Source organism: Conger conger, chromosome 8 (genome assembly GCF_963514075.1).
Source record: "Conger conger chromosome 8, fConCon1.1, whole genome shotgun sequence".
Lineage (NCBI taxonomy): Eukaryota > Metazoa > Chordata > Actinopteri > Anguilliformes > Congridae > Conger > Conger conger.
Window position 1 is genome coordinate 62605305 of NC_083767.1, and position 12859 is coordinate 62618163.

Consider the following 12859-nt stretch of genomic DNA (forward strand, 5'->3'; position numbering starts at 1 on the left):
TGGATGTGATGCTTTGACTTGTGGTAGAACCTATGCACTTGTAAGTCGCTTTGGATTAAAAGCGTCTGCCAAATGACTAAAATGTAAATGTAAATGTAAACGGGTCAGGAGCTTCAGTTAATGTTCACATCGACCATCAGAATGGGGGAAAATGTGATCAAAGTGATTTAGACCATGGAAGACTAAAAATTTAAGTAAAAATTAAGTAAAAACCTAATAATGTGCTTACTGAGTGTAAGTGCAGGCATCCTGCTCTTTAAACAGATAAAGATGGAGCGCCCCTCCCTTTCTCATGTAGCTCCCAGTTCCTACAAATCACATGGTTTCTCTGAAACTGCATTCACAGAACAACGCCTAAAAAAATAATGTGAAACAAAGACCGGAATCTAAACTCAAGAGCGTGTATCCTGCAAGACCTCATTTAAAAAGATTATGGAACCCTCTGGATCCAATTTTGAGGTGCCCTGCACACGGTTGAGTCGGCGAAACGAACTGGGGTGCGTTTCCCGAAGCGAAGCCTTCCTAACGCTTCATCATTCGTAAGTTGTACCTTAAGCTCTACCTTATCGTTTCAGAGTGTTTCCCGAAACGTTCTTAGCTAAGTATACCTTCTGTACGTCGTACTTTCGTAAGATTGGTCTGGACCACTCTTAGCTATACCTTAGCGATGTTGTCAGCTCACTCTGCAAGTGGCCACCACTGTTACGACCGCAAGCGTCTGAAATCAGCTGTTGCTCTTGAGAGTTACATCTCAATCTGTTCAGCAATATGTATACTAATAATTCGATAGTTGTAGTGGGCTAATAATGTTACTAAAATATCAAAGTGATGGCACTGTTTTCATGGAAATAATACATTAGTAAATTACGAAGGATGCATGTTGCACTTTATTGAACATGTTGCCTAATTGCCTTTTTAATGATATTCATAAACTGACGATTTCCCACTCTCTCTCTGTGCAGGAGCGATGTTTAATCATTGTTCTTCTTGGTTTTGTTGGACACCGTAGTCCTGAAACTGGAAAATAATGTTTCTTTATTCAGCGCTACGTCTAATAATATCGCTATTTCGTTTGCTGTGAAGCTGTGGGGCCGCTTATTTCTTTGTTTTTTTTCCCCCGCCATACTTTATGAAAAAAAGAAATTAAAAAAAAATTTTTTTCCGTGTTTGGTGCGTTTTGCTTGTTGGTGCGCTTTCATTGAAAACGTCAGCTAATCAGAGAAAATAGTGAATTACACCAGTAATGTGATGGTGCTTCTGCCAAATCAACCCTGAAAGTTATTTAAGGCACTATGACAAAAAAATTAAAATAATGGAAATTAAAAATAACATGCCAAAGAGGGCGTATTCCTAGGTGGCGTAGCCACAAACCGTATCAAAAATGCACGGCAAGAATGAATTTTAGGACAGCGCGAGCATGAAGTACCTGAGCCTCAAAGTGTGTATTTTATATAAAGCGGTGCCAATAGTCTTTTTATTTATTTAAACGCCATTACTCGACACAACTTCCGCCGTATAAACACATTTGTAGACTACATTTGCGGGTGAGGCATTCTTCACGGTAAAAAATAATCTAAGCACTTCGCGTGTCGAATGTGCTGCGACCAAAGAAGATGGCAATTAGCTTGCGTGCGCATCTTCCGGCATGTAAACAGGTCGGGACTTCTCAGGACAAGAATACATTTTATGACAACGTTAGCTGCCAGCCAACAAAACATAATTACAGAAATTGTTCTTAGCGCTGCTAAGCTATCGAGCTGCAATTATAACTAGCCAGTTAGCAAGACAGTAGAACAATTGTAGCCGGCTAAATGAACTAACTTTTCTGATAAATTATTCTGTGGCACTCGACTCTAACTATAAGGCATTTTTTTGGGGAAGTGCATTTTTAAGCATAATCTAATTGTTTATAGGGCCATGTTCACAGTCTCTTTTGTGGGGTATTTCAGTACAGTATAGTTAATTTAGCATTAGCATTAGGACTGGTTGTGTAAGTGGGATTATCTGCAGTTTCCCAGAGAAGTCAATGGTTTTAAAGGTACTGTAGGGGAAAATTCACAGAACAAAAGATCTCCCTCCTAAAAGCATGATAAACAATCACAAGTCAAAATCAGACTCCACCTTAGTGAGCAGGCTGGTTCCTACAAAGCGCTTGACGATGTGTGCTAAAAGTTTATCAATATATCTGTATTAAAGTATGATATGTACCCTGTGTAGTTTCAAAATGATGAACTGCTAAATTGTGCTAGAATTACACAGCAGCCAGCTGGGGGGGAGGCGTCTCGAACTGTCAAGGACATGGGCAAAGCAAGATCTCTTTACAGCTGATTTCTCCGGGACTCTCGATGTTTTATGCCAGGAGTGTATCTATTTGACCTAGAACATTAATTATAGCTGAGCTTATGAAAACGCAAGAAACCACAGTGAAAACTGTTGAAATGAGAGCAAAGAATGAAACGTACATTTACTCCCTTAGAAGAGAATAATTAATCATGTTTTGTACGTCTGTATATTAGAAAAGTATATTAGAAGTGAATATTAATGAAATGTTTAGTTTGTCTGTATATTTTCAATGATTACTGCTGCTTAGTTTGTCTTACAAAAGCGAAAGATACAGAGTGACGTGTATGGATGACGTGTGTGTTAGAGGGGGGGCATCCAGAACTTTGAGGTCTGGTAGTTTGCCAAGAGCTGGTGCGGGTTGAAGTGAGGACAGGGGGTGTAATGTCTGTCTCTAGCTAACAGGCACATATATATTTAGGCACGATTACACGTGAGTTCTCAGTGTTCGGTTTATTACAGGTCTGCCAGCATAACAACAAAAGCATCCCCTGTCTATCCAACTTCCTCTTCTACTACTCGGCACAGAACAATGCCCTAGGCTATGACAATGACCTCTTCAGGTCATTACCTGTCATTACATCTCCCCCCTGAAAGATGTTGCCCTTTTCATTTCATCTAAACTCTTAGTGTCTAGTAAACATTTAACACTTCTGTATGTTAACAATATTCCTTATTGAAACACGACTGTATACAACTGTCAGACCTTAATGGTGTCTTATTAAAATAACCATTCTCCCTGTTCATACTGTTACAAAACATAAACATTCCTTCCGTCTTGTCTTTCCTGAACAAAGTGCATTTCTTGCTAATAGAACTCAGAAATAAATCAGTGCATTTTCTGCAACTACAAATCAGTCATCGATCAAATCAGTTACCGAACAACCAAAATCATTCATCGATCAATTGATCGAACATTCCCCCCCCCCTTTTTTTATTTTTTATTTTTTTTCAAACTTCCCCCCTCAAATCCATACTTCAAAGTCCATTGACCCTGAGTTATTCCCCAAAAATGGCCCCACAGTCCAGTTTTCACCAGTTCAGTTTGACTGGAGGCTTGCTCACTCTGCCAAAACGAGTGACGGTCACAGTCCCTTGTGGCGGCGTGGGAGTGTTTTGTGTCTCCGCACCCTGTGTGTCCTCAGTGTCAGTGTTGGTGACCTCTGGAGTCACCTGGTCAGGACTTCCACTGACAGGTGTGGATTGCAGGTGGCGCCTGTTCCTCCTGTAGAGCTGACCCTGTGCTGTCTCCACCATATAGGACCTTGGAGTGGAGCTAGAGTTATGAACAACAGCAGGCATTGTCCACTGTCTCTGTCCATCCAACTTCGTTAGCACGGGGTCCCCCGGGCTTAGGGAGGGTAGGATCTTCACTCCATTTCTGCGGTTGTAAAAATAGGCTTGCCGCTGCTTGGCTGCAGCGTCAGCCTGTTTGATCCCATCCTCGTTGGGCCAGTTAGGTCTCAGATTGTCCTGCAAGATGGGCAAGGTGGTCCTAATTTTCCTGCCCATAAACAGTTCTGCTGGACTGACTCCTGTCGAAGAGGTGGGTGTGGCTCTGTATGTCATCAGGGCCAGGAGGGGGTCCTCCTGTCTCAGTATAGATTTAGCTATCTGAATTGCCCTCTCTGCCTGTCTCTGAGGGTAGTGAGGGCTGGATGTGACAGGAACAAAATCATATTCCTTACTAAACTCCCTCACCTGCTGAAGCTAGCTGGGGCCCATTATCACTCACCATCACTTCGGGGATACCAAAACGTGCAAATGTGGCTTTAAGCTTAGCTACAACCTGGTGGGTAGTAGTCGTAGGCAGATTCAAAATTTCCAGATACCTGGAGTAATAATCGGACACTACCGAGTAGTTGTGCTTCCTATACTCACAGAGATCTATACGAATTTTCTGCCATGGCCTAGATGGGAGCTCACTGGGCATTAACGGCTCCTTTCTCTGAGTGTTTTTGTTCTCTCTGCAGAATGCACACTGCTGTACTGTTCTAGTTATCTCACCAGCTATTCCAGGCCACCATACTGATTGGTAAGCTCTTTCCCTGCACTTTACTAGGCCTTGGTGCCCATCGTGAATTCTCCTTAGTATTACTTCCCTCATTTCAGTGGGAATAACGATGCGTTGGCCTCTAGTGACTGAACCCTCTATCTCTGATAGTTCTCCTCTCACTTTGTAGAAATCTTTGACTGCCTCCGGCACCTTACTTACGAAGTCAGGCCACCCACTCCTAATGAACCCTATGACTGCCTGGAGCTGCCTATCATTTGCTGTGTGCTGTCTTAGCTCTACCATCCGGTGTGGTGTGGCTGGGACCTGGCCCATGACAGCCTCAGTGTGTGCTTCCGCCTCTTCATGACAAACCCCATCCCCCTGACACTGCTCTGGGCCCCTAGATAGCGCATCTGCAACTGCTAATGTCTTACCAGGTGCATGCTCGGCGGTGGCGTTGTAACGCATGAGTCTCATCAGCAGCCTCTGGCACCTGATCGGGACGCAGTCTAGATCCTTACTGTTCATAAGGGGTACCAGTGGTTTGTGATCGGTCACCAGTCTAAAGCTGTCCAGTCTATATAGGTATTTGTCAAACAGGCCCAAACACTGGCCAGGCACTCCTTCTTGATCTGCGCGTACCTTTTTTCTGCGTCACTTAATCGTCTGGAGCAGTAGGCCACGGGTTTCCAGCTCTCCCCATGCTGCTGGAGTAGAACACCCCCCAGCCCGTAGCTGCTGGCGTCTGCTGACACGATGGTGGGCTTGTTGCCGTCATAAAAGGGAAGTACTGGGGCTGTGGCTAACGCAGTCTTCAGATTCCTGAATGATTCACACTGTGCAGGACCCCACGTCCACTCTGTGTCTCCCATCAGTAGCTCATACAGTGGATGGGCCACTGTTGACAGTTCTGGGATGAACTAAGAATCCCTAAGAATCGCTTGAGTTCCGTTACATTTTGTTGCTGTGGGAACCTGTCTCTGTCTGAATTTGCACTTGGCTTTGTTAAGCTTGAGCCCTGCCGCCTCGATGACCTTCAACACTTCCGCTAGACGTTGGTCGTGTTGCTTCTCAGTCTCAGCGTGAATCAAGATGTCGTCCATGAAGATCTCCGTTACTTCCAGGCCGGCCAGAGTCTCTGCCATTTTCCTCTGAAAAATTTCCGGAGCCGATGTTATTCCGAAAGGGAGGCGGCGGAAGGCATATCTCCCGAACGGAGTGATGAACGTAGTGAGCAACCTGCTCTCCTCATGCAGAGGAATTTGGTAAAATCCACTTGCTGCATCCAACGACGTGAACACTTTTGAACCAGCGAACCTCGGCATTATCTCCTCCACTGTGGGTAGGACATACTTCTCTCGTCTCACCGCTTTATTTAGTTTCCTGAGGCGGACCTCTCTCTTGTTTGGTTTGAGCACCGGCGCCATAGCGGCGCACCATTCGGTCGGCTGTGTCACTTTTTCGATTATGTCCTCATCCTCCATGTGCTGCAGTTCCCTCTTCACCAGCGGTACCAGTGGCAGGGGTATTCGTCTGGCTGTCGGCACTGCATACGGCTGGGCATCATCGTGCAGGGCTATTCTGACTGGCTCAGTTTTCAATAGCCCGCTTGACCCTAACACACCACTGACCTCCACCATCCTCTTCACTAGGCCCATTTTCACTGCTTCCTCACGGCCTAATAAGCAGCTTGTTCCCTCTATCACATACACCTTGAAATAACTTTTTCTCCTTGCACCTGGTGGTGCCTTGGAATATGCCTGCACATTTGACGTCCCCTCCTGGGCTTACAAAACGTGTGTCTGGAGGCCCTAACTGTATTTTTGGACTCATCTTTTTGAATGTCCCTTGATCGATAATGGTAGTGTCAGCTCCTGTGTCGATTTTAAAGGTTACTACCACACTATTTATGGTTAAGCTTACAGTCCATGTATTGTCTTCATCCTTACGGTCAACTGCGCCAAGGAAGTATGTCTGTTCAGGCTGTTCACTTGTGACTTCCCTGACTGCTTTAGACAGACATTTACGTTCCCAGTGCCCATTCTTGTGACATTTGTTGCACTTACTTTTGAATGCAGGGCAACGTTTTTCATCGGAGTGTTGTGGCTTACTGCATCTCCCACACTCCTGCTTTGTGTAGGCTCCTTGGCTGCTGTTACCACATCTCATGTTGTCATGGCCCTTCTTTCTATACTGTCCACCTTCCCACTTCACCGCATTAATGTTGGCCAGCTGAGGTTCCGGTTTGTTGGCTTGAAGATTAACGTGTCTCGTTACCACCTCTGCGTGGCGCACACGTTCAATCGCCTGCGCAAGCGTCAGGTCTGCTTTGAGCTGGAACTGGCGGGAAAGCTCTTTGTCTGCTATTCCTACCACAAGGCGATCCCTTATATGCTCATCTCTCATGGCGCCAAACTGACAGTGCTCCGCCATTTCATACAATGTCCTAATGTACATCTCCGCCATTTCTCCAGCATGCTGGCACCGTTGGTAAAAACATGCACGCTCATGTATGACGTTGCGTCGTGGAATAAAGTACTCGTCGAACCTTTTCATGACCTCTTCAAAGTCGTCCTCATCATCTTCCTTTTCAAACTCGAACGAACTGAATATCAGCAGCTTCACTGCCCATCGCGTAGATAAGCACACTCACTTGAATCTCTCCACCCTCTTGGCTAAGTTTCGTGGCTAGCCGGCAGCGGCAAAATCTCCGTTTCCACTCCGGCCATTCTGTCGGACTCTCAAACTTCACTCGGCGCACTAAACTTCACCATGACATTCGTACCGATACACTGTCTATTCTGACACCATGTAATGTCTGTCTCTAACTAACAGGCACATATATATTTAGACACGATTACACGTGAGTTCTCAGTGTTCGGTTTATTACAGGTCTGCCAGCATAACAACAAAAGCATCCCCTGTCTATCCAGCTTCCTCTTCTACTACTCGGCACAGAACAATGCCCTAGGCTATGACAGTGACCTCTTCAGGTCATTACCTGTCATTACAGGGGGAGTCCTGAACTTTGTTCGTAGTTGGCAGAACACCCTGAACTTTGTACAGAGTTGGCAGAGCATAAGGACCGTTGGCAATTTGCCACAATGACGTGTGGGAGGAGCGTTGGGAGGAGTTACGATAAGAACATTGTGGATGATTTGCCAGAATGAGGTTTGAGGAGGAGTTGTAGGTGGAGTAACTGTGTATAAAATGGGTGTAAAAATGACAGTCGGGGTTCAGTTCTGGAGAGCTGATCCGGCTTTATGCACGTGTGCTAATAAAGTTTGATTTTCCTGAAGGTCTTGCTGTCGTGGTGTCGTCTTTTCCCTCGCAAAGATGTTTTTCGACAAATTGAAGATTTGGACTCTGTCGTTTCCGAGACACGACATTTGGGGGCTCGTCCGGGATACGAAAGAGAAAGAGAAGCTCCCGGCGACTGGAGACCAGGGCGGAGAGTACTTTTTGATAGGCTGCAGCTGCAGCTTATCAGGGAATGAAAGTATTTAACAACTCTGATCTCCTCTCCCGGATGCCCGAGGCAACATTCTCTCGTATAACTAACCCGGCAACTAAATTGAGGAAGAAAAACGTAGCAAAATCATCAGGAAACACACGGGCTGAATGAATGAACTAAGTGTGTGTGTGAACTTCGAAGGGGTGATATAAATTGTGTTAAAGTGTTTTTGTTGAAGCAGAACTCATATTAAGTCTGAAGGTATGTTGATACTGTGGACTGAAGGTATATTGTTGCTGCTAACGGTTTAAGGTGTGTCAGAGACTTGGAAGGAAAGAAACCCAAGAAGGTTATCCTGCAAGATCTCTGATAAAAGTGTATTTTGTGTTGAAATTGTGTTGAAAAGTGTTATGTGATAAGGGGCCAGAGACTTGGAAGGAAAGAAACCCAAGAAGGGAAATCCTGCAAGAAAGATCTCTGATAAAAGTGTGTTATAAATTGTGTTGAGTGTTCGGATATAACGTTGTATTGAGGCAACGGAGGTAAAAATCGTTATTTATGTATGTGTAAGATAAGAAACGCAAGAGGTGAATAAATGTGTTAACGGGAAAAAATACAGGCTCTGGCGGAAAAATAAAGATAAAATATATAGATAATAATATGGAAAATAAAGGTTAAAGATATAATAATATAGATAATAATAGGCGGAAAAAATAAATAGATAATAATATTAAAGTATTACGGGCAGTACATAAAAATGAAAAAGGGAAAGAAAACGGTGGTTAAGATAATAGCGGGGTGTATCGTAAATGTATACAGGAGATAGAAACTATCTCCGATAAGTGGAAACAAAAAAAAAGAACTTAGAAAATGGCGGCAAAATGGCCGTTTGATAAGAAAAATATGCGGAGAAGGAGAGCGTAATGGCAGCGGGTAGAAACTGAAGCGAAGAGGCGACTCCGCCTCCGTATTACGTGTGGCCTTGGGAAGGAGGAGTGTGGAGAAGGGGGGTCAGAACAGGTGCATAGGGACTTGGCTGGGTGATACAAAAGGATAAGGATAAGCGATAAGGAGGAGCTCCCCAAAATAGTAGGGCCATTATTAATTAGGGCTGCTGTACCTCGATACATTCCCTGGTCCACTCAAGACATGCAACATGTAATAACAAATCTCCCTGAGTTACAGAATGGAGTGTGCCACTGGTTCGAGATGCTGGAGGAGGAGATGACAGGCCGAATCTTGGCTGTGGGGGGCCTGAAGGCTCTCCTGGGGAAGGTTGTGGGGATAGAAACAATGCTGGACATATTCAAGCAGGCTGGCTTTGTCAGAGCCCAGGTGCAACCTACAGCAGTGGACAGTGGGCCATTTGACAATGTACGTGCTGCGCAGGTGGAGGCTGATAATCGAAAGGGACTGAACACCATGACACACAGGGAGTTTGTGGATCATGTGGCGCACGCTGTAGAGAGACAGCGAGAAGAGGAAAAAAGCTGGAAGATCAAGCTAAAGACATTCAAAGAAAACTACTGTGCAGCTGAAGGAGCTGGAAGCCAAAGAACAAAAGCACCCCCCACACCTGAACCATGGAGTAGCCCAATGGCGCCCCGGCCAGCACTGGTCTACAACTTCTCTGGCATCCCTCACCCAGTGGCCATGCAAGGTAATATACAAGGGGGGGAACTACAAATGGGTGGGAACCAAATGAAGGGACGGCCAGGGAATGGTGGGCAAACCAATCAGTGGACAGGGCAGCAGAATCAGTGCAATTTTGATGATGCTGGTAGTGGTAGTATTTATGATAGCTGGTATTTATCTGATTCTAATTGGAGTAGATAATCAAAGTAAAAATAAAAGTAAACTTGGTGAACTTAGACAGAGTAGTAACACATAGAACCAGACGCCTCCCTAAAGGTTCTTTGTCTCTTTTTATTTTCTTGCTCGTGTGAGCTTGTGGGTGAGGGACGTTGTCCCCGGTATTTGTATTTTGGTTAGTGTTTTTTCCTGAGCTGCGTCTCATGGTTCTTTATTTCCGTGCCTAGTGTTTTCTCTGGGTTGTATGTTGTTATTTAGATTTTGGTTTTTTAGGGTCGCTTTATTCCAGCTTACAGCTGGGAGTGCCAGAAGCACCAACAGTGCCCCAGCGGACCCAGTACGAGAATTGCAAGCCGGCTCACCAGTGGAGGGACGTGCAGACCACATCCACCGGTTGGAAGATCAAGCTGGCTCACCAGTGGAGGGATGTGCAGACCACATCCACTGGTTGGATCAAGGAGCCCACCTGTTACATGGACTGTGGCGATTCCTCGTGCTACGAATCAACGTGTTAACAAAATTAAAAGAAGTGTGTGATAATTTTAATAGTTGGGTCACTTAGGATAATACGTACAGCAGTGATACGGCTATAGCCAGTCAAATTACGCGGGATGCACTTGTGCAGAGGGTGTTGGAGGAACCATGGAAACGCCGTTATATTGAGGAGTCTGAGACAATTGGATGCTGCTATAGCAGCAGGGGATGTGCAGGAACCCAACTTAGTATGGTGCATTGGCCAAGGGAGATATTCGGGGCCCTAGGTTTTGACCCCGAAAGGGGGGAATGTAGGGGAAAATTCACAGAACAAAAGATCTCCCTCCTAAAAGCCTGATAAACAATCACAAGTCAAAATCAGACTCCACCTTAGTGAGCAGGCTGGTTCCTACAAAGCGCTCGACGATGTGTGCTAAAAGTTTATCAATATATCTGTATTAAAGTATGATATGTACCCTGTATAGTTTCAAACTGATGAACTGCTAAATTGTGCTAGAATTACACAGCAGCCAGCTGGGGGGGGAGGCGTCTCGAACTGTCAAGGACACGGGCAAAGCAAGATCTCTTTACAGCTGATTTCTCCGGGACTCTCGATGTTTTATGCCAGGAGTGTATCTATTGGACCTAGAACATTAATTATAGCTGAGCTTATGAAAACGCAAGAAACCACAGTGAAAACTGTTGAAATGAATGCAAAGAATGAAACATACATTTACTCCCTTAGAAGAGAATAATGAATCATGTTTTGTATGTCTCTATATTAGAAAAGTATATTAGAAGTGAATATTAATGAAATGTTTAGTTTGTCTGTATATTTTGAATGATTACTGCTGCTTAGTTTGTCTTATAAAAGCGAAAGATACAGAGTGATGTGTATGGATGGTGTGTGTGTTAGAGGGGGGGCATCCAGAACTTTATGAGGTCTGGTAGTTTGCCAAGAGCAGGTGCGGGGTGAAGTGAGGACTGTGGGAGTCCTGAACTTTGTTCCTAGTTGGCAGAACGCCCTGAACTTTGTACAGAGTTGGCAGAGCATAAGGACCATAGGGGCGACATGGCTCAGGCAGTAAGAGCAGTCGTCTGGCAGTCGGAGGGTTGCCGGTTCGATCCCCCGCCCGGGCTGTGTCGAAGTGTCCCTGAGCAAGACACCTAACCCCTAAATGTTCCTGACGAGATGGTTGGGGCCTTGCATGGCAGCCAATCGCTGTCAGTGTGTGAGTGTGTGTATGAATGGGTGAATGGAGAAGCATCAATTGTACAGCGCTTTGGATAAAGGTACTATATAAATGCCTGCCATTTTCCATTTACCATTGGAAATTTGCCACAATGACGTTGTGGGAGGAGTGTTGGGTGGAGTTACGATAAGAACAGTGTGGGTGTAGGTGGAGTTGTAGGTGGAGTAACTGTATAAAATGGGTGTAAAAATGACAGTCGGGGTTCAGTTCTGGAGAGCTGATCCGGCTTTATGCACGTGTGCTAATAAAGTATGATTTTCCTGAAGCTCTTGCTGCCGTGGTGTCGTCTTTTCCCTCGCAAAGATGTTTTTTGACAAATTGAAGATTTGGACTCCTAGACACGACAGTACAATAGGTGAGATTTTTGTGTTAAAACATGGTTACAAGACCATTGTAAATCTCTTCCTATCATCACTGTCGGCTCACCCGCTGCCTGTGTTTATAGTCCTTAAGGGCCGTCAAATGTATCAAAACATTGTACAGCTGTATGGCAGTTCAAGCTCATTGGTTGAAAAACGGTTCCGACTACTTCAGGCAATGGCGGGACGGCTTACTCTGATTGTTCGTTTCGCTGCCCAAATTCCACTCCAGACAAGCAATCACTGAAACTCTCTGTACTATTGCTTATTATCCAAGTGAAGACTACATATTTAGTGATAAAACAAAATCAGTTTGTTATCGGTCGCAACAAGCAAATTAGCTAGAGTTAGCTTGAAGAATTTACAAATATCCACTTATGATAAAATATAGGCAATACGAACATAGTCGTGATTGCACAAGCGTTGTGCTTCAGGTGGATATTTGTACATTCGGGAAGCTAACTAGTAATCGCTAATTTGCTTGTTATAGCGAACTGGTATTGTTTTTTAACTCGATAAGCAATAGTATACCGAGTTTCTGTAGGAGCCGAAAGATAGGTTTAAGATATCTCAGCTTGTGCTTCCCCCTAGTGGCCAGCTATAACACATTTACACTATTAGGGCACCCCTGGATGACGCAAGTTGCATTTGCCAATTGAAGACAGGTGCTTACCTGGAGGACGCCGAGCTGAAATAGTTTTTTTTAAAGAGCTTTGATTTGAAGTCTCAATTGTTTTAATTTGTTTAGGAAAGGAAGCCATAAGCCATTTCTAGAAGTGCTTTCTTTTGTTTTGGGTTGTCGCGACATACTTTTTTGTTTGTGGTATTTTTCCATCTGTTTTATAGTCTATCCTGCAGAGCATATGCCTAGTATTTCAGCTACAAACATAGCCTATACACGCACACTCATTCATCCATTAAACACCGTCAATCTGGAAGACTGGATACTTTGAACAAATCAAGAAGAACCAATCAACTACCGTGAGTAATCCAATGCAATGATAAATTAAGTCAAATTGAATTAAAGTGAACTTAGTTATGACTCCTATCGGTGATAGAAAACCGCTTTTATAAATAGTAGACAAGGCTGTCGGTTTCAGTGAGTGCAATTTGGGCAGCGTCTCTTTGATGATTGAACACGTATCTTTACGCGTTCAATCATCCATAAACC